The sequence below is a fragment of the Protopterus annectens genome, chromosome 8.part0 (genome assembly GCF_019279795.1).
Source record: "Protopterus annectens isolate FY-2018-M chromosome 8.part0, PAN1.0, whole genome shotgun sequence".
Lineage (NCBI taxonomy): Eukaryota > Metazoa > Chordata > Ceratodontiformes > Protopteridae > Protopterus > Protopterus annectens.
Window position 1 is genome coordinate 763,282,425 of NC_056741.1, and position 23,332 is coordinate 763,305,756.

The 23,332-nt window shown below is 42.1% G+C and overlaps 1 protein-coding gene across 1 annotated transcript in view; it reads right to left on the reverse strand.

The window, feature by feature from the left end:
* Window positions 1–23,332, reverse strand: part of CDC14A (cell division cycle 14A) — a 1,552,589-nt gene that overhangs the window by 1,333,837 nt on the left and 195,420 nt on the right. The gene's annotated exons all lie outside the window — the stretch shown is intronic.

Here is a 23,332-nt window from a genome sequence, read left to right on the forward strand (position 1 = left end):
AGCGTTTTCTAAATATGGGCATCACTTCCTTGAGAATAATTAATGAAGCACGTTACCACCAATTATTGATACTTTATGTATTTCTTGTTGATAGCTTGCTAATGTGACTTTAATTTATGAATAATTAGCTGAGAATACAAATGTCATGAATAATGTATCTAGTTTCCAAGTGGAACTTTAGGTTGTTAAAATGATTTTGATGAATTTTATCTTAACAATGTGCTGATTTTTTGAATTAATTGATTAATTGCAACCAATGGTTTGGTATAAAAGCCAGAAAAATTTCTATGACATTGTAACCTGAAGAAGCGCAATTTTATTGCGTGAAAGCGCTTGTTTCTGTTTGTGTTTCTATCATTAAATGCTGTTGGATTTATTTCGTGGTGGTTTCAAGCAGTTCTTTCAGCAGCCTTGATGGAAAATGAGGAAAGGTTCCACTGCCATTAGTGCCTGCAGCTCAGACTCTTCTAGCTGAAGTTATTGCTAGCAGCAGGGCAGTCTTCCATGATAGGAACTGTGGATCTGCAGAGAAAGCTGGTTTAAAGGGAGGTAGCAAAATTGAGGTCCCATGTTGGTGTAGGTGCTCTACTGGGGAGCCTAATGTTTTTTGCCCCTCTGAGGAACTGCCTTAGAAGTGGATGCAAAAATAAGTGTGGATCCGTGTTGTAGGGGGCTGAAATAGCTGATGCATGGATTTTAATGGAAGAAAAAGAAAGTCCTTTGTGCAACATCTCAGTTAAATACTGTAGAATGTGAGGCATGTGAGGCTGAATTGTGTTTTGGCCTTTAGCTTGGTTCCAGGTACAAAACCATTTCCATTTGTCAAAATAAACCTTCCTGGTGCTTGGCCTCCTAGCTTCCAGAATAACATCCATAACTGCTTGGAAAAGAGGAGCTGGCTGGATGCTTAGGTGATTTGCCATGCCGCCAGATTTAAGGTTTTGAGCTGGCTGTGAAGAATCTGATTGTTTTGCTGTGTGAGCAAATGGGTAATTTGTGGTAAAATCCAAGGTGGGCCCTGGGCCATATTCCTCAATAGTGGGTACCAGTGCTGGCATGGCCAGTCTGGGGCTATGAGTATCAGTCATGGTCTCTCCTTTCTGACTTTCAGAAGCACCTTTGTGAGGAGAGGCAATGGAGGGAAGGCATATACTGTCAGGTTTTTCCAACTGAATGAGAGTGCGTCCACTTTCCAAGCTTGATGGTGAAGTGTCCTTGTACAAAATTTTGTTAGTTGATAGTTTTGAGGACTGGCAAACAGGTCTACGTCTGGAAGGCTCCATTTTTGAGTTATCATTGCAAATACTTGTGGATCCAGTTTCCACTCGTGGGGATCCATGATGTTTCTGCTGAGGTAGTCTGCCAATGTGTTCTTCTTTCCTGGCAGGAACTGAGCTTGTAACTGAACTTGGTAAGCCAGAGCTGTGTTCCACAAGGTCATTGCTTGCCTGCATAGAGGGTAGGAGTGTGTACCCCTTTGTTTGCATATGTACCACATTACTGTGGTGTTGTCCGTCCTTATTGTAAGTTGTCCTGGACGTAATAGATTCTTGAAGGCTGTCAGAGCATTCTGTACAGCTAGCATCTCTTTGATTGATGTGCAGATTCCTTTGATCTGCAGTCCATATGCTTTGAATGCACTGTCCTGCCATGTGTGCCCCCTAGGCGTAGTCTGATGCATCTGTTGTCATAGTTTGCCTGGCTGGGGGCAAGGTGAAAGGCTGACCCTTGTTGAGGTGACATGCCTGTGACCACCATAGAAACTCCTGTTGTAGGCAGGGAATGAGAGATATCAATGTCCAAGCTGTGGCTGTGTTGAGACCATACGCTTTTTAGGTACCACTGTAATTTCCTCATATGCAGCTTTGCAAATGGTATTAGTAGTATGCAAGATGCCATGAAGCCCAACGCCTGCAGAATTTTTCTTGCAGTTAGTTGGGTATTTGTTACCACTGTTTTGAAATATTGAGTCAGTTGTAGTTGATTGTCTGGCGTCAGATAAGCCTTCTGGGCCGTTGTATTCAAGCTGGCACCCAGGAATGTCATATTTTGTGAGGGTACTAGTTTTGATTTCTTTTCGTTTACTGTGTACCCCAGGCAACTTAAAAGAGGTTTTACAAAAGCCAGACATTGTAAGAGGATGTCCTTGCTTTCTGCTTGGATGAGGCAGTCGTCCAGGTATGGGTATATTTGAATTCCTCTTTGTCTGCAGTATGCAATTACTGGTGCCAGGCATTCTGTGAAGACTCTGGGCGCAGTAGATAAGCCAAAGGGCAGTGCAGAGAATTGGTAATAGGTTCAACCTGCAATGAAACTGAGGTATCTTCTGCAACTTTGTCTGATAGGGACATGCAGGTATGCCTCCTTGAGGTCCAATGTTACTAGCCATGCTTCCTTGCCCAACATGGGAAGAAACTGCTGTGGTGTTAGCATCTTGAATTTGGGTACTTGTAAGAAGGTGTTTAGAATTGAAAGGTCCAGAATTGGTCTCCAGGCATTGTCCTTTCTGGGGACTAGAAAGAGTCTTGAGTAAAATCCTTGACCTTGCTCTCGAGTAGGTACCAGATGAATGGCTCATGTCCATGAGAGCTGTAATTTGTTTTTGTGCCTCTGCCCATTGATTTTGTGGCAGGTTTGGCATTCCTCTTCATTGGCAAGGTGTGAAAATGGAATCTGTATCCTCGTGAAATTATGCCTAGGACCCATTTGTCCTTTGTGACAATGTGCCAGTTGTCTGAAAAAAGTGAGTTTTCCTCCCATGGGGGCTGCCAAGAGAGTGTTGCTTGGTCAGATGAGGTGAAAGTCATTGAGTTTGCCTTCTGGTAGTTTGGGACCGGTCTTCTCCTCCCTTCTGTGTTGCAGTGCTCCATTGGCGAGGTTTGTACTGGGCTTGTGGTTGTCCTCTGCCTCTTGGACGTCTGTATTTACCCCTTTGTTGTCTGTCAGTAGCTGGAAAGGAAAATTTTTTGGTGGCCAATTTCTGCTGAAGCGAGGGGGCTGTACCTGTAGGAAATCTTTGACTGTCTGCATGGATTTTGCCTTATCCTCCATTTTCTTTTAAGACTTCTTCTGCTTTAACTCCAAAAAGAACATCCTGCTGTAAGGGAGAATCTAGAAGCTTTGCTTTAACATGATCAGGCAGAGTTTGTTCCTTTAACCAAGCATGCCTTCGTATAACAGACCCAGTGACAGCTGCTCTGCAGGAAGCCTCCAAAGAATCAAACCCACATTGTAAAGTATGTTTGCCCACCTGTTCAGTTGCATGCAACAGATCCTGCATTTCTTTCAATTCAGACTGTTGATGAAGTGTGCTCTTTCTTTGTTTTAACTGAGAGAAGAAATTGCTGATACTTTAGCATGTGAAATTGGCAATTGAGTGCCCTCATAGCTAGAGTTGCTGAGGTGTAAACCTTTTTTCCCCCACCTGTCTAGTGCTCTGGAGTCCCTTTCAGAGGGTACAGGATTTTTTGCCATAGAAGCTTTAGCCCCTTTGGGACCCTGGGAGATGGTCTCTGGATCAGCAACAGGGCTTTTATACAGAAATTTGTGGGAATCAGGCACTCTATAGTATCTGTCAGGTTTGGCCGGAGCAGGAGGTAGAGAGTCTGGGTTCAAACTGGATTCTAAGTAAACATCATCCACAATGTCTAAAACTGGAGGGATGGCAAGTGATCTGTGCTGGGGGAGTAAAAAAAAACACTGAGCCTTTTCTTTGAGTCAGAGTAGACCTGACCTTCCCAGTGAAAATGTTCCCTCAGAGTGTGTAAAGTTTCCCCAAAGGAGTAGTCTTCAGGAGGAGAAGCTGAGGGAATGGAATCCTCAGCATCAGAATCTTCATAAGGGGAGAAGGAGTAATCTTGGTCCTCAGAGGAGCCTTAGGAAATGGACACTTGTTCAGAGGCTGCATAATCTTCCTCTTGTCTAAGCCTTTTGTCAGGAGGGGGTTGGGAACCCCTGATTAGAGAGATCAAATCTTCAGCCATTTTGAGCATCTGTTTCTTAGGCATGGGGCCTCGAACAGGGGACTGAAGTGCAGTCCTTTTAGGTTTAATAGGAGTCTTCGTTTTAGGATATGTTTTAATGGTGAGCGTCGGTCTGAAGACGCCTTCAGAAACCGAAGGTGTTTCTGCAGCACCGACATCTTTTTCAGCAGTGTCGTCGGTAGGGCCTGAACAAAATGGCTGCGTCGGCCTGGTACTTTCCGCCAAAAGTTCCGAAGCGGTCTCAGGTTCCAGATCTGCAGTGGTCAGGGGCTGCGTCAGAGCCTCACTGAAGGCCGGAGAACCGGAGACTGGACCAGTCTGGCTTGGGTCTAGGCTGCCTGTCCTTATCCTTGCGTTTTTTGTGCATGCCGGTAGTCGGTTGCTCCGACGGCATAGTGTAGTTAAATTTTCTACCGAAGTAGTGTAGTGCGAAAAAGCGTCTTTTTATAGTACGCTTATTAAACCTAGCACAAAAACGACAACTAGTGACGTCGTTGTCTGGGCCTAGGCAAGGTATGCAATAAGAATGAAAATCCTTATGAGGCATTTGCTTCCCACAAGAAATACAATTGTTAACTTATTCTGACATCAGTCTGAGGCAAGAAAAGTTTCCCCAATGGGGTACTTAGCTTTATTGAAGACTTCGGTCTGAAACTCAAGTTCGAAAATCTCAGGAGTTAGCCGACCGGCACTTGTGAACTGCTTCTGCTTCGGGCACCGCGCGGCAAGAAAGACTGAAGAAAATGGCGTTGGATGCATTATATATACCCCTGGCGCACTGACGTCAGGGAAGAAGAGACAGCAACCGAAGCCAGATCAAGACTTTGGAATTCCAGCAGACTGCGGGACCGCCTGATGACAGGATAACCCAAGTGTGATGACTGCAGCAGGGTAACACGATGAACATTGGGTCTTATAAAAAAGAAATTTCAATCATATTTAGATACATTACAAACATGTAACTCCATATGAACTGCAGGAAGAGTCAATACTGGGCACATTGCTGGTGCTGCAAAGAGCACTACTGGCTGACATCAAAGATTGAAACAATACTAATTTCATGAACTATAATAGTACTTGGGACTTGGGAATGGGGTTCATTCCAGTCACGATATTAGAAACCCAAAAGACTTGGAGAAATAAAAAAAAAAAAAAAAAAAAAAACAGCAGGAAATTTTTTTTTAAGAACTAAGCTAACATGGGAATGGAGAAAGAGGATTCTGACGATAGGAATGAATGAAATTAGGGATACAACAGGCAAGAGGGGGCTGGAATTTACTGGCGAAAACTGCCTAAAGGGACCAAGGAACTGGGAGCAAATAGAGAGGTTAAGTTAATGGAATGGGAAAAGGCCAAGAATGTGTTTGGACTGCAAGCTAGACTGCTTTCCCTTATCAAGGAAGGATGTCGGAAGTATAGGCAAGAGAAAGAAATAGGGGGATCCTAAGCGAAATACCAGCACTGGTAGAGTTTTGAATAGAATCTAGAAGAGAAGCTGCTGTTAAAAAAGAAATTAGTACAGCATACAAAATATTGCATGACAACTATATGAATCAGAAGAGGTTAGAAAGAATTGGAAAGTGAGAATGGATAAGCAATTCACAAATAATGGCAGGATATATGTATGCCTCCTAAATATGCAATATCTTGAAGGTTTAGGATCTTTGCTTGGAAGTGCTTACATAGGTCTTTTTATATGCCAAGTAGACTCCAAAGAATTTTTCCTCAGGTAGGCAGCAAATGTTAGAGGTGGGGATGGGGAAGACGGACATAACTGGGAACAAATTTTCTGGAACTGCAATGATTTGGCAGACTTTAAATATTCTATGGATACTGAGTGAGCAAACTAGTGTATCTAAGGAACTTATTTTTGAGCTATGATACAGAATCAGAATTGCCAAAGACACAGCAAAGCCTTAATGAGTCTAATGGTGGCTACCAAAATGCAATTACTACAAAATGGAAAAACTCTAAACCAACTTGACTAGAAGTAGTGAATATAGTAACAGAGATAAAAACTGGAACGGAGATAGTTAGCAAATATGAGCAAATTGCATAGAAAAAATGGATTTCTGGGAACAATGCAAGCGCAGGAGGAACAAGGTTTAAAAGAAGGCAGGATTTGAATGAGCTATGTAATGTTTGAATTAACAGATTACAAGTGATGTATAATGTTTGCAACTAAAATAGTCTCATTACGGTTTGTTTTCATTTATGTAAATGTAGGATTATTAAATTATCATGTATGGACATAAAGATGTTTCTTGTTTAAAAACTATGAAGAAAGAATTGCTTTGGAATTCTCCACTGAAATGTTCCAAAGCAAATATCAGACTTGGATGAATGCATCAGTTTAACTCAATACTGGACACTTTTTTCCATTATAAAATGGCACAGTGAAAAATCAATCCAGTGCAAAAGCAGCAGGTCCTGCAGATTGTAAAGGATAATTATGACTACATGTTCTACTCCAAGTATACTTTGAGAATATAGTGGCTACTGACTAACCCACACTTCAGCAGTAGTCACACTCCAGCTAACAGAAAAAAAAAAAATAATGACCAAAAAGCCATTATATGAAGCATTACTAAGGAACTCTGTTTTGGCAAACAGGTCTTGAAAATTCTAACATAGGTTCATAGGTAGGTAAACTAGGCTATTGGCCCGAGGGCCTATACAAGCCTAGCCAAAAAGGAACAATGGCTTTCGCCACCCAAGAAAATTATTTTCCTGTGCCCCTGTCAAGCAGAGCCACAGAAGTAATCCCCGGGGTGAATTTCCTATTTCCCATCGAATCAAGATTTCTCTTGAGTGCTAATGAGGATCTGACAGATATGTAGTCTGTTCCAGAGGATGGGAAGTCTCTGGGACAGTAATCTATCCCTCCAGCATGTTCTGTTTATTGTGATGACAAGGTTTAGGTCCCTAGAGCGTGTAGCTCAGAGGGATTGGGATTTCTTTAAGTGTTAGGCAGAGATCGCCTCCGAGTAGGCGATATGCGATTGAGTAAAGCTGGAGTTGTTTTTAAATAGTCTACGTAGGGAATCTGTTTTGAGGCCAGTAATCTTCTTTGTGAGGTATTTCTGCGGCCTTTCCAGTTGCTGTAGAGGTCTTGTGAGGTACATAACAAAAGGGGCGTTGTACTCTATAATGAGTGAGTTATGAGTAGAGGGGAACAATGACCTCATTCATTTCTGGACGAGAAACCTTTTATGATTAGGTGTGTCACGTAGAAGGATTTCCTGACCACTGTGGTAATGTGATTATCAAAGGAGAGACTACTGTCCACCTGTGTGCCAAGGTCTCATCAAACTTTCAGTGTTAAGTAGACTACCGCCTATGTGGTAGTTCATGGATACAGCGTTTTTACAAGGGATGACCATGCACTTTTTGGCATTGAGCTTGAGGCCATGGCTTTGACACCAGGCATCTGTCTCAGTGAGGCCCTTTTGTAGGATGTCCACATTGTTAGGTTTTGATTATGGCTCCTAGTTTGCAGTCATCTGCAAACTTAGTTAGCCAAAGACCTTCTGTGTTTGGTATCTACTTCTATGAAGTACAGGCTAACAGGAGAGGAACCAGGACTGAACCCTGTTGTACTCCACTTGTCACTGGTCTGAAATCAGATTTGGAGTCTACTACTTTCAAAGTGTGGGTTCTGTCAGTAAGCCAGTTGGCAACCCATCTTGTGACATAGGGATTTATACCTAATTTAGTGACCATCTATAATTCCAGAGTAGGGGAAGGTGCCGATAGCCTTGGCAAGATCTAGATAGGCTGTGTGAACCACCTTACTCTCATCTATGGCTTTGGTGACTGCTTCAAAGAAGTCCATCAGGTTTAGGAGATATGATCTGCCTTTTACAAACCCAAACTGTGTGGGGTCCAGCGTTTGGAGATTACCAATGTCTGAGTTCCATGATGATACATTCCATGGCTTTGCAGACCAGGCTCGTCAGGTTAATGGGGCGGTAGTTCCCGGGGTCTGTCATGGCTCCCCCTTTGTGGAGTGGGATAACGGTCACAGTGCGCCAATTCAATGGGCACAAAGCCTGAGGTGAAGCTAAGATTGAACATGGTACTTAGGTGGGGTGCCAGTTCAATCTGTAGTTAGTGTAGAATGCAGCCTGGGATGTCAGGTCCCATGGATGCTACGTTCTTGGCTTTGGAGAGTGAGGTTTTTACCTGTGCAGCCGTGATTACAGGAACTTTGAATTCTTCCGATATACAGATGGGCCCTTTAGGGGATGAGAGGGAGGTAAAGTTAGCACTGAACCTACCTGCCAGAATGTTGGCAATATCAGTTGGTTCTGTATATTTAGTTCCATTGTGCTGTAACTCAGAGCAGATCTGAGTGTTGCCATTGAGATTCTTGACATAGCTAGAGAATGCTTTGTGGTAGTCTTTAGAATCGGTGGCGATTTTGTTTTCATAACTAGCTTTGGAGGATTTTATGAGGGATCTCAGCTTCTTACTGAGGGAGTTCCTCCAATCATGGGATTTTACTCTTTTTTTTGCAACAGTTTCTTTCTTCTGTTGTAGAGTTTATGGCAGAAGACAAAATAGATTGGCTTCCTTTTTTTGGAGGATAACATCTTGGTTCTGTTCGTGACAGCATGATCCATGCACTCGTATAAGTGCTTATAAAGTGTATTTGTGTAGGATTCAGCAGTCGTACCTCTATTGTCCATCTGCATGTGTGTCATGAAGTTTGCCACTTCTGTCTTAAGAAGCGTGAAGTCGGCTTTGGAGAAATTTTTTACTGTTTCCCTAATGGGGGTGGAGGTGGGATGTGGCTGTCTAGGGTGATTAGCTTGTGGTCGGATCTGACCAAAGAGGAACTGACCTCTGGTGTGGAACACTGGTCGCCCATGTTGGTAATGACCAGGTCTAGGATATTTCTGCCCCTGGTGGGGGTGTGGATAAATTGATACAAAGCGTTGGAGTTTATGAATTCCAGAAAATGTTGAGCAAGAGTTGGTACAAGAGTAGTTTCCCCAGTTAATGGTTGGATAGTTGAAATCACCCATTATTAGGGTGTTGGGTTGTACCCTAATATTTTCCAGTGTATCAAGAAATGAGGACTAGGAATCCTGGTGCATGGTGGGGGGTCTGTAGCAAGCTACAATTTTGATTGCGGTCTTGCCCAGAGTTAGTTGCACTTGGATAATCTCAGATGCATTATGCTGAGCAATTAGCTTGGAGGTGTGGATATCCTTAATGAATATGGACACGCCTCTGCCTTTAGTGTTTCGGACCAGGTTAGTTGGCCGAAAGGTGTGGTATGAATTATAGCCTGGTAATGCAGGGGCACTCTCTGGAGCTTTGAACCAGTCTCTGTCACTGCACAGATGTCGATGTTCTCCATTTTAAGGAGTGCCTCGAGTGAGTGCATTTTGAGGTTTAGACTTCTAGCATTGAGTAGCATTACCCTCAGATTTCGCTCGCTTGTACCGGTTACCATGGTGAATTTATTTGAGCCTTGCCTAAAAAAGGCACTATAGGGGTGGCAAGTTCCTTTGCTAGTATCCGGAATCATAAGGGTGACAGGTGCAGGCCATCTCGGGCAAAGTATCGTGGTCTGTCGATCATGTCATCCCAGGCAGACAGATACTGGATTCCCTTAAAATGACACCAGAAGCTTAGCCGATTGTTGAAGTCATTCATTTTGCCCTTGTACTGTGGTATCATTCTGGGTGATGTCAGGATGTTACTGAGGGCTAGGGTCACACCTGCCTGGGCTACAAGATCAGAGAGCACCTCCATGTCTCTTCATGTAATCCAGGGAGGTACGTCTCAGGTCATTCACACCAACATGGACAATGACGGAGTCATATTTGTACTTGTTGTGGAGTGACCCGAGTTTGTGCGTTATGTGTTGGATACTGGCACCAGACAGGCAGCGGACAGTAACTTTCTCCTTGTTTAGCCTGGTGAGTGGATCAATGTGCCTGACTATAGAGTCACCTATGACTAGAGTGTTGGGTACGTTATGTCTTATGGGCTGTAGTTGAGTGGCACATTGAGTTTGTGGGCTATGTGTCATTTGGGTTGTGTTGGGGGGGGTGGAGGTCACTTGCATTTGTGCTTTGGAGGTTTCGGTTGTTTGGGCAGATTTTTATTGAGAGCCTCCGTGAATGTAGGCATGTGTTTTGTGCTTGTGTGTGTGTTGTGGTGGTGTAGGTTTTGAGAGCATGTGATGAGGATGGTGAGGTGCAAGTGTTTACCTTCTCCTCTTGACTGTCTAGTCCAGTCTTCAGTGAAGAAAGCTTTGCTTCCAGTTTGGCTATACAAGTGCATCTCTCACAGGTTGTAGTGTTGGGTGGTAGGAGGAGTGGGTTTGTCCATGTACATGACGCAATTGCTGCATTGCCCCAAGATGCCAGTTTCATCAGGTAGACAGGAGAAAACACCAGCAGATGACCTTTAGACATGCCTGGATAGGTGCTTACTTATTAAGTACTAAAAACGGTTTTACTCTAGACTAGTGAGGAAAGTTGAGTGCTGTAACAATTTGTAGCTCATTTAGTGCTTACGAGTTCTGAACAAGTGCTGAGCTCAAACAAGCAGATATGAGTGCTAAAACTAAAAAGCTGGCTAGTTGAGGAGCAGACTTTATGGCACCGGGAATATAGTTTAACCCTAGTTAAGCGGGGGGGGGGGGGGTCTCAGGAGCTTACAAACAGTCCTAGATGCAGCAAATCTGTATCTGGACTAGCTCTGTTACAGGAAAGTGGGGAAACAAGCTTAGAATTTTTTTCAGTAAAGTGGAAATGGAGAAAGCTAGAACAGAAGTTAATTCAAGGTTAAGAATCTGAGTGGGTTGGCCTTCGCAAGTGTTCTCTCTCTATTAGATTGAATGAACTAATGACACTAGACTGGGAGGAGTGTCCCAGATCAAATATACAGTATGGGTGGGCAACTGCAAAGCCACCAAGTATAAGAACACAACAATGAGGGAGGGGGGGGGGGACAAACTATTACAGCTACTAACTGTAGCCACTAACAGATCAAGGAGCAAGCAGACTCTAGAGAATGCTTTTAACTGCAAACAGACTAGAACACACACCTCAAAAAATAAAAAGTGCACAGAAAAGCACAGGCAGAGCACTCAAACAGAAAATACAACTCTCAGTATGAAAAAGCAGTTTACAGTTAATTCAGTAAACATGCAATTAGAGTAATGAAACAGTATCTAGCAATGAAAAATGCAGTTAAACAGTATAAAACAGTACATAAATGCAGTGAAACAGTAAAAAAGCTTTAACAGTGCAAAATGCAGTAGATTAACTGTATAGCACAATAAGTGTTACAGAATTGCAATTCAATTCAATGAAGTGCAAGAAAAAACTTAACCTGCTCTTGGAATCTTAAGGAATTTCTGCTCAGTTTCAGTAATGAATTGCCATCAACAGCCTGATAAATACATCCTACTTATGCAGCAGTACATTTGAGTAAGGGGCATACCAGGATGTTTCTGAAGACCTGGCCTTAAACAGTTATAAGATTTGAAAAGCTACACTTATTCCTGGTATAAATGTTGCAGAGATCCACCTGATTTGACAGTTTACAATATTTACTTACATCTGTTTATCCAGACAGTCCAACAAGTAATACCCCTTTCCAGCAAAAGCCTGGTAAGGCTCCATAAAAATGCATTTTACATTACAAAAAAAAAAATAACGATAATTTAATCAGGTCCATTTAACTGAAATGGAATTAGCTTAAATAGGAACTTAAAAAATGTTTTTGTTCTGGTGAAGGTGCCACAAACCATATTGTCAAGCAAGGAGAGATCAACATCCCGCTTAAACATAATGAACTCTTAAAGTTAATGCTTCTTGAGAAGAATGCAGTGACCCCAAAAACAGATGGATAACCTGATTTTAAAAAAACATAATTCAAATGAGCCTGGTTCCAACAAACTGGACAAGTATCAGTTTTAAGTGGTATGCAATATCCATCAACTTGACAAAAACAGAAATATTCATCAGGTGCATTCCCACTGCTTAATGTAGGACTTAAGGATGTACACATTCACATTATAGTTCAGTCTCAAACTACAGAAGGCAAACAAACCACAATTCCCTTAAATGCCACCTAGCCAAATGAGGAAGTGTTAAGATCAAATATCTAAAACTTGCATAACATAATTCTTTGTGCATATTACTACTGTGACATGATCTGAAAATAATGATGAATAATTACAGCAATTCATTGTTGAGAGGTACTAAATGGTCTGCAACTCGAGTCTCCATACACCATATAGATGGCTTTGTCAAATCCAGCTTGGCAGCATTAGCATTCGTACTCCAGTCTCAACAGCCTTTAAAATTTTCCCTCCCATAATACACTATTGCCCTGGGTTGATGCCCAAAATATAAAAGCAATATACGTATGAACCCCCCCCCCCAACAAAAAAAACATCAGGTTGATTAAACAAACAAATCCAAGTAACTGGGATAGGGTCGGGTGGAGATGTTGTATTGGACAGACATGACTAAAGGATTTGTCATGATTGCAAGTACATAAAGTTTTGTATCCTACTTGTATAGTTCATCCATTCTGACCTGTGACGCATAACCCCAAGCTACTTTACATTTTGAGTGGCATGCCAACAGACCTTTCAGAAGAGAGGTTCCAAAAGATGCTCAGGAAATGTAATCATTGTCTAGTAGGTATGCATGGAATACCAAGTGGCAGCTTCATAAATTTCATCTATAGAAGAACACCTGAAGAAAGTCAGCGGCAGCTACTGCTCTGGTGAAGTTTGGCTCTAGGCTTGTTTGTCAACGGCCTATTATGAAAGGTGCAAATGAAAGCAATACATTCAAAAGAGCCACCTAGAAAAGTTAACCTCGAATACTTTCTAGGCTGGTTTGTTACATGCAAAGGAAATTAATTAGTGATGAATCTTTTCTTAAGGCTTTGGCTCTTCTGAAGAGGAGAGCAAAACTGTCTATGTACATCCAGGGTTTGGAGAATGTTGTCTCCTTTATTGGTATGGTTGGGAAAGACAGCTGAAAGATGGATGGTCTATGGCATGGTTGACTCACAAAGTTACATTAGGAAGGAAAGGGTTAGTATAGAGTGACACCCTTTTTGTGGAACACTAAGTATTAATCTGATGAAGATGACACTTTTCTTGCAGAAGTAAGTTTTCCATGAAAGGAACTTCAGTGAAGAAGCCGGTTCAAACGGGGGCTTTGCCAATGCCTCCAAAACTAGGTTTAGATCCAAACTGGAACAAGTTCTCTGATGGGAGGTCTAAGAAAACTCCACTAAGAAAAACTTCAGAGGCCACACCATGAGAAATAAAGCATTCCTGAATTTTTGCATGAAAGCAACAAACTGCTGCTAAATGTACCCTGACTGTGGAAAAGCTACATTGGGAGTTGAATGCATTTGCTAAGAAATGGAGGACACCTGGTATCGGAACTAAAAAGAGATCAATATTCTATAGAGAGACATCACAAATCTTTTCCATTCAATTCAGTAAAGCCAGTGAGTAGATTCTTTCTGGGAGGCGGCTCCCAACTACATCCAAAGAAAGGGATTTGTCACTGGCCACTAAAAGAATTGGTGAAACAAAGGGGTTAGTTTCAGTTTCTTGAGAGCTGACTGGCTGTTCCCAGAATGGGTGACAAAAGATCCTGTACCCAATCTAGAATTCATACGAACTCCCCGAGGTGAAGCTTGAGAAGGAGAGACCAATTCCATCTGGGCCAGTAGTGGGCTATGAGATGGACAGTGGCCTTACACTATTGCTTTCTGGGAGAACCTAGGGATTAACAGCAAAGATGAGGAAGCATAAAGAAGTTCAGAAGGCCACTGCTAGGCTAGGGCATCCCTCTGCAACTATCCTTGAGGACAGAATTGATATAAAGCAGCTGATGCATTTCTTGTTATATGGTGAGGCAAAAATACTGTAGCATGGAACATACCAGCAATTGAAAATCTAGTTGGATCACTCAATTGAAGGACCACTCATGACACAAAAAGGGATCTCCTGACCTTGTCCAAGAAGCAATTAGGAATTCCCAGAATGCATGTTACCCAAGTGTTGAGAGATCGCCCATTGCAAACTCATCGCTTCCTAGCAAAGAGTAGTCTCTCATTATTCCCCATTTGTTGATATAACATGATGCTCATGACAGAAATCGCACCCAAAGAAGGAAATAGATTAAGTTAGTACAGCACGAGGAGAACTGCCCTCAAATCTAGTTCACTAACAAATATTTGCCTCTGTCTCTCTCCCCAGACCCATGACCATCCTACCATTATAATGCCCCTCACCCCAGAAAGTAGGCATCCACAGTCATGACCATAACCGGAGAAAACAGAAGGGCATTCCAGAGTAATTCATTAGGAAGGCCAGTCACCAACGTAAATGTTTCCTGCAGGAATTTGTTATGAATACGGGTTTGGAAAGATGATGCAGATGTTGAGACCACTGCATATGGAGGAGTCATTTAAGAATTCTCATGTGGTAGTGTACGAACTGCACCATTCGAAGTGAAAAGATAATCAGCCCCAATACTCAGAAATAAAGCTGCAGTCAGAGAAAAAAAAAAAAAAAGTACAATTTGGACTGCCCACCTCAAGCTTGGAAAATTTTCTGTTGGAAGGGGGAACTATAGAGAAGTACTGTCCAGATGACCGCCTATGAAGATTATCCACAAAGTCAGTTGATGTACTAACTTCTGAAGGCAAACAGAGACACTCTTAAGGACTGGCAGAGCCTAAATAATCTCAGGCCTCCATGAAAGACTGCACTGAGTGGGCTAGAAGCTAAATGGCCAGATACAGAAGAATCCATGTCCCTGGAGTAGTAGATGGGCCGCTACAACAGACATGCAGTAGTAGATGGGCCGCTACAACAGACATGCATTTAGTAAACACCTTGGCGATTGTGGTAACACCAAAGGGTAAGGCTCAGAATTGATAAATGTTCGATTCTTACTCAGAAGTGAAGGAACCTCCTTGACTCTCAACCTTGAGTTGAAGGTAAAACAATAAGTTATGTACTTCACTATAATGTTCCATCTGTGTTACCCATTTTCATTCTTCCTCAACCTGTGGGTTCAGGTTCTGATCCTCTGAACTGACTGCCACTACCATAGCTCTTGGTAATCAAAAAACTCTCGAAATTATCCCTTACCCACAATGCACCTATCCCAGTTACCTTAGATAGAGTTTGCTGATGGACCACAGGAAAGATTAATCTTAGGACATTCTTTGAAACTATATCTGGAACCACTGTTATATACCAAGGATAATAATCCGTTAGTCATCTGCTCCTCTAGAATTCTAAGGGTATAGGGGTTGCAGGGAGGGGAGTTGAAGAATGAAAATGGACAACACAAATGGAACGTTATGGGGAGTACAAAACTCCTTTATGATGTTAACTTGCATTCTATCCTCAACCTGTGGGACAGAGTTCCCAGCTACCTTAGACCCTGGGTGGACTCGAGGAAGGATATTCCAGAGCACCACTGAACCCAAATGATGACCTTCCCCTGGAGACCAGATCCAATATGTAATGAGTAATGAAAGTATGGGGAGTAGCCCAGGTTGCTGTTGCACAAATATCCATGGTGGCTTTAGACTGGAAGACAGCTGAAGTTGCTACAGCTCTAGTTAAATGTACTTTCAAAGGTTTTGATGAAGCAATCCCCAATTTGCTGTAGAAGAAAGAAATGCAATCTGCTAGCTATCTAGCCAATCTCACATTGCTCACAGGTTTTCCTATTTTTGTATTTGAGTAAGAAATAACTGGTCAGATTTTCCTGATATCTTTTGTTCTGCGAAGACAAAATTGTAATTGCCTATGAACATCTAACAGGTATACGCAATATTCACCTTTATTAGCAAATTTTGTGAAGAAAACTGGTAGGTTAATAGTCTGATATAGACTTCTGAAACCGTCTCTGGTAGAAAAGAGGTTCTTAACGCAACTCTAGCTTTGTGAAAAAATAAAATATGGTAGTTTGCAAGACAAAGCTTGAATTTCTGAAATCCTTCTGGCAGAAGTTATGGCTACTAAGAAAATAGTTTTCCAGGATAGAAACTTAAGATTACAATCTGCTGCTTGTTCAAAACGAGGTTGTAAAATTGCTTGCAACACCAAAATTCAGGTCCCAAGGAGTGGTGGATCTTTGTAAGGAGGCTTTAACAGAAGAGTAACACTCAAAAAACCTTTACAAGGTTTACGTGAAGCAAGTGATAAGTCTTCAAAATCCAATATGAAAATTGGATATAGCTGCTAATGGAATTTTAACAGTAGAGGACAACGCCCCTTCATTGAACAGTGATGCTAAATATTCAAGAATCTTATGAACAGGTGCTGAAAAAGGATCACCATCTTGACATGCCCAAAAGGCAAACCTTTTCCATTTACTGTTGCAAAGTTTACATGTAGATGGTTTGTGAGAGGCCAAAAGTATGCTGGACAGGTGAAAAGAGCAAAGATATCCTGGTTATTTAATGAATTGAATTGGAGAAACCAAGCTGTTGGCTTGAGATTTAAGATGTCTGGGTGGACTCATGCCTGTCTGAATGGACAGATCTGGAACTGTGTCCAGAATCCAAGGACTGTGAATTAGAGGAGGCCAAAGGAAGAGGAACCAAATCTGTTGAGGCCAATAAGGTGCAATGAGGATTACCTTGCTCTTCAACCAGACTGCTTTCTGTAGGAACTTCAGAATTAGAGGAAAGGCATAAAGACGACAAGGGCCAACTGTGGACAGCAGCATCCCTCAGCAATTCCCCCTGAGGGGGGATTAGGACAAAGTAACTGCTGCATTTATTTAGGGGAGAGGCAAAAAAAAAAAATCACAGCAAGGCTTGTCCCATTGACAAAATATTCTCCGTCACTTTTTGATTAAGGGTCCACTCGTGAGGAAGGAACATGAATCTGCTCAGTTTATATGGTATCACACTGGACTTCCCCGGAATCTGCTTTATGAGAAAGCGGTTGGATGAGATTGCCCACAGTCACACACAGACAGACTCTTGACACAAGGGATAGGACCTGGTTACTCCTTGCTTGTTGATTCATCAAACTACTGACATGTCCATTTGAATCGCAATTGTTCCTGAAGGGAAAGCATTCTGGAAGAACTGCATTGCTAAAAACACTGCTCTCACCTCCAAGACACTGGGGACCAAGTGTCTTGGGCAGTGTTCCCCAGATAATGCCCCCCCACCCTAACTGGGAAGCATTCGTAGTCACTGTGGCCTTGGGTTGAGAGGGGATGAAAACATGGGCTTTTAGAATTTGATCAGACTGAATCCACCATTTGAGGAAGATTAGTTCTGAAACTCCCAAAACAGAGAAGCACACTGCAGAAAGAGATATGAGCACATGGATGGATCCAATATCCTTTGGTGCCAAAGGAGATGGATCGATTCATATCTTAATCTGCATCCTAGGGAAGTCACCAAATAATCTAAGTCCACTTATGATTTGCTTTTTTTTTAAGATTTGATTGATCTAGACAATGTAGACTGAGATGGAGACTAGGGAGCATTGCTCCTCTTTTTCAGATGATCCTTGGGCAACTTATCTTTTTGGGAGAAGGGTCCGTTATTAGCATCAGATACATAGGCTCTGGATCTGGAGGTGGAGTTTAACTTGGGTCTGTACCATGGGTACATCTACCTTTGGGACTTTTGAAGAGTACAGACCAGAGGAATCTAAAAGGTCTTTTCCTAGGTTTCAAATCCTTGTGTTTAAAACCTCTCGGATATCTTTTTGGATTTTATATAGTCTTGATCTGGGAGCAACAGCCCTTTCAAACTCAAATTATTTCTCCTGTCAGCCAGAGCTCTAAGACTAAAACCACCAGAGATCTCACCATCTACTCAGAAGTGCGGTATCCCCAAGCATACACAAAGATCATGGGTGTTTTTTTTTTAGGGGGGGGGGGTGGATTTTATGCACAAACAAAATTCAACAGCTTCTCTCTATCCTTATCCATGAAGACACTGCAGAATGTTACAATATAAAAACGCAGCAACCAGTACTATTAAACTAATAAAAAACATCACAATTATCCCGATACTGTACAGAGAGAAAGTAAAGGTAGAAGAGAATCCTCTTTTTTTTTTCCAAGAAACACTCAAAGGCAGGAAACATATGAGAAGGAAAGGAAGAAAGGAGCCAAATCCAAAAAACCCTGCTAATTAGTAAACTAACTAAAGCTAACTATTTTAAAACTTGTACAACTATTACAAGGGCCAAAACAATCTTAAGCAAATAATGATAGCATTGAAGAACGAGGTGGCACACCCAGATGAGAGTGTAAAGATCCACGTCTTATGGCAAAGGCAACAAACAAAATTGGAGACAGCAAGGGCACCAGTGCATTATGGGTGGGAAAATCTTAAAGGGGCTTGAGGATGGAACAATAATGCTAACAAGTCAGATGCAACCAATGGCTCAAAGACACATGGGTCAGATCATTTAGTAATAGAGCTGGATGCAGAAAAGAGAGACAGTACACTGGAAATTTTTATGGAAAATGAGTAAAGCTGCAGTTTGCAAAGATGCTGTGAAAGGAAAAGATTGCGAAACCGCCAAAGATTTCACCCCTATGTTTAAAGGTCTTTGCTCCGAATTTAGTACTGTCAGGGCAATTAAGACAGATAGCATTCAGGCCTCAAACACAGCACAAACAAGAAGTGAAAATCTTTGCGTGGGATTTGCTTCCCACACTTCTAATTTAATGTTTAAAAGGTTAATTGAAGTGGAAAATCCCCAACAGGGTACTTCATCTGAATGGCAAAAAGGTAAAGCTCTGGGGAAAAAAATTGAGCTAACTGATGGACTGAGCATTTTACATACACAATAAAACTCAAGACTACATGGCTAGAAAGAACTAAAAAGATGGTGCCATTGGATGCACATCTTATACCACAACATCCAGACATCAGTCCTCAACCATCTGTCAACTAGACATGATGCAAAAGCTCTAGAAATCATGCCTGTCATGGGCTTCTGCATTGCAGGAAGACCCATGAACCAGTACTGCAACACTGGCTATGAAGAACATGCATGGCTGCCTGGGCCAGAGGGGGGTCACCATAATGATCTTGGGAGATTCCCTCAGTCATTAGACGTACACTGGATATTAGTAGAAAGTGTGAAAAAGCATACAGGATTATTCCTATCCAAGAAAAAGAAAAGGCATCCATCTTCTGGGCCTACGTAACCCTGGAGTAGAATCTTGCCAGCTGATTGTTCAGAGACGAGGTAAAAGAAGTCTACTTGAGGAACTCCCCAGACAGATCAAATCTTGGCCCTGATCTAGTTTCCATTCGTAAAAGGTCTGCCTTTGTCCTGCTCAACTTGTTTGCCCAACAATTTTGCTCTAATGGAACGTAGGATACCTCTAGAGTGATACTGTGTTGTGAAGCTACATCGCCATCAAAGATGGCTAGTCTGCAGAGGAATTACTACCTGGCTCACCTTGTTTGTTGATGCACTATAGGATTGCGGTATTATCTGCAACATCTTTAAGAGATCACAGGGGACCAAAGAAAATTCATAGATGTGAGTGCCTTGATCAAGGCATGCTACTGCTTTTAAGTTTACGTTTACATGCTTGTGTCTGTCTTTGGTGTCCCACACACCTTGCACTTCTATCCTCCTGAAACTGCACCTCAAGCAAAATCAGAGGCATCTGTGGGGACTGCTTTGGAATAGGAAGGTAGAAGGGGTGACCTGGATTCAAGGATATCTACTGTATCCACAAAGGAATTTTTCTTCTGGCAAATCTCAGCACTGGGATCTGAAAAGAAGAGGTGCATCAGTGCTGAGATCAAAAAGACTTTAGATACCACTGTGTCCTTCTCATGTGGAGTCTTGCCAAGGGTATGTTGAGAATCATACAAGTCATGAGTCCCAAAATCATGATGTATTCTCTCAGTGACCAAACCCTAGAAATAAAATCTAGCTAGAGATCTATTTTTTTTTCTGTGGAAAAGAAAAGCGTTTGGTGTCTAGCTGGCATCCCAGAAATACAATCATGTGAGGAGTCAAATAAGACTTTAATGTTGTTTTATGCTCCCAGCTTGCATAGCAGATCTCACCCAAGAGACAGATTCTGGAAGATTTGAAAGACTCTGCAAAGTTAAGCAAATCATCTAAACATGAAAAAATGTGGATACCCCGTAGCCTGCAATGAACTATAACTGGAGAAGGATTTTGTGAACTCTCTTGGTGCACTGGATAGTCCAAATACTAGCAGAGAAAGGATTTACATACAAAAAACCTTAAGTTAGCCTAAAGTCTGAATGAATAAGCATGTGATAAACATTTTTTAAGCCTGGTGTCATCAGGAAACTTGACTTAGGAGGACGAGTTAACACTGTGTGAAGTGACATCATTTTGAATTTGTGCACAACCACAAACGGGTTCAAGAAAGTCCAGAACTGGTCTCTATGCATTTCCTTTCTTTGGCACCAAGTCATCCTTGAATAAAAACCCCTTTCCCACCATGGAAGGGGAAACTGGTTCTACCACTCCTTGGAACAGCATAAAATTAAGGCCAGGTGAAAACAAGAGAGTGTGGCCTGGAGAATGAGGAATTACCCCATGGAAAGGGGTAATTTTGAACCATTGCCACCTGTAACCTTGTTGAATGATCTTCAGAACTCATTTGTCTGAAACTGTTGTCAAAGAAATAAGTGGAGATTTAGTCATTCTGGAAGAAAAAAGGGGCTGGAAGGGAGAACAAAGTCTCTTAAGTAGCCAATATGACTTATGGGACTGTCCTTGGTTTGAGGAGTTTCCAGAATTCTTCTTTGAACCCTCCTATCATTTCTTTGTAAACATCTGTTTACCTCCATTTTTTTTTTTTTTTAAACAGTTTACTTTGCTAGTTACCAAAACTGGATGAGAAGTTAGTGGTTCTTGGAAAATTTGGAAACGCAGGGCTGAACAATCTTACAAAATTCCTTTATCAGCTTACCTGCTTCACTACCCTTTATGATCAACTCTGCAGCTAGAACGGCCAAAATTTAAATCGGTCCAAAAGAGAATGTAAAATCTCATTTTTAACATCTGGGAGGTTCTGAGAATGCAGCCATGCAAACCTCCTAAAAACAGCACCAGTGGCTATATATAGCCCCTGAAGATTCAGAGTCGTATCCACACTAGATACAATGAGTAGCGACTTGAACAGAAGAACAAATTATTTATAGCAGATTTTTCCTCGCAAGAAGAAACTGTACATAAAACATTCCTCATACTTTCACAATTAGGACAAACTCAATATACGAGCTTAGCAATTAAGAATTCTGAAAATTAAAGTTGCAAAAGCATAGACTTTTCACTTACTTAATACTCCTATATCAAGTGTTTAGCAGCAGCAGGATTAACTAAAGCTATATCTGCTGGATCAGGTTTGGGAAGAGAGTGTATAAAAACCTTAAAAGGCTGAGGAACTTTATATATCCTATCTACCTGGCTTGTCAGGAAAATTGCAGGCTATATACCTGGCCGTTAGGAAAATTGCAGGCAGTAACCTACATATCCTCCAAAACTGACATGAACTGAAGGAATGGGCGCAAGTCCTAGAAACTCCTTTAACAGCACATAGTATTTTGTTAGGGAGTAAGAAACCTCCGTGTTCTCTCACTGAAAAACAGTAGCACATTCTACAATTGGTCTCAGGGAAACAGACTCTCCAAAGGGAGAGTCAAAAACAGAGTTCTTCTTAGAGTCTGAATCTGAATCAGAGTAGAAAAAACTGCATTTGGCTTTTCCTCCTGTCCACATTCAGAATCCTGAATCTCTTCAAGAAAGGAGGTATCCCTCTTTCCTTTACCAGAAATTACTTTACAGGAAGGATCAATTGTCAGAATTAAACCCCGAGCCAAAAGCAGTAAACTACTCCTGTCTAAGAGAATTTGAGGAGGATTAGATACAGGTTTCATTTTTCTCTCTTCTTGACAAGAAAAATGGGACCAACAGAGTTAATTGGCAGCAGCAGCTTCCCAGGGTTGGGCACAACATTCTCAGAAACCGGGGACGCCTCCTCTGATGTTCTTAGTGTTTCACTGTTGCAGTTATCACATTTGGGTTACCTGCCTGCAGGTAGCCCTCAGTCAGCCTGAATACCAGAGTCTTGGGATTTCTGTGTCAGATGCCGTCGCTCTTCCATGATGTCAGGGGTATAAAAACATGCAGCTGATGCCATTACATCAGCTTTTCTTGCCGTGCAGTGTCCGAAGCAGAAGCAGTTGGCAAGTGCCGGTCGGCTGCCTCCTGAAATTTTCATTTGAGTTTCAGACCTGAAGTCTTCTAAAAGATAAGTACCCCATTGGGATCCTTTTTTTCTTGCTCTAACCAATGTCAGAAAAAGTTAATTTTCTTGCCTGTGGAAAGCAAATACCTCAAAGATTTTCATTCTTACTGCATCACCTGTTTAGGCCCAGACCACGACTTTCCTTGCCATCGGTTTTGTGCCCTGTTCAATGCCCAAACTATTCACCATTGGGCTATTTTTGTCATTAAATATTCGCTTTTGTTCTCCATATTTCTAAATGGCTTCAATAAGCCAGCCAACTGCCGATATTCCGAAAAAATGTAAGGATAAAAGGAGAGACCGCATAGGCCCAAAACTGCCGACGATGCTTCTGTTAAGCTGGTCACCAGTCCTCCAGTACTCAGTGAGACGCTTTCGCAGCCCGATACCTGCTTCTACAGATTTGCAAGCCTCTACAGAGACCCATTCAGAGGCCGGTACACCACAAGATGCTTCTTTGACTATGGAAGCTGTGGAGGTCTCTACCTTGGATGGGTCCGGAGCTGCTGTGCAGGCACCGGCTTCTGAGGGTGTAATTCAGGCCTTCCGATTTTCATATTAAATACCGAATTTCTCAGGCCCAGAGTTCGCACTACGCCTAGGAAACTGACGACCAAAGCACATTCCCTTAGAGAGCATTTCCGCTGGGAGTGCCACAACTACCCACAGTCCAAAGAGAGACTCAGGGAATTTTTAAACTTGCCCCAGCACAAGCCTCTAGCTATCCCTCCTGTTCTGGAAATTGTAGATAATGTCTTCTTGGAATACAGCCTTACCCCTAATACTTTGCCTCCAGCTCCCAGGAAACCTGACTGGTACTACAGAGTACCAGACTCCCACAAATTCCTCTAAGAATCCTACTGCAGATCCAGAGACCATTTTCCAGGGGCCTAAAGGCATGAAGGCTACAACAGCCAAAATCCTACCCCTTCAGACAGGGGACTCTAGAGCTTTAGACAGAGGGGGGTAAGAAGGTATACACCTCTGCTACTCTTGCCATCAGGGCTTTAAATTGCCAGTTTCATATGTTAAAGT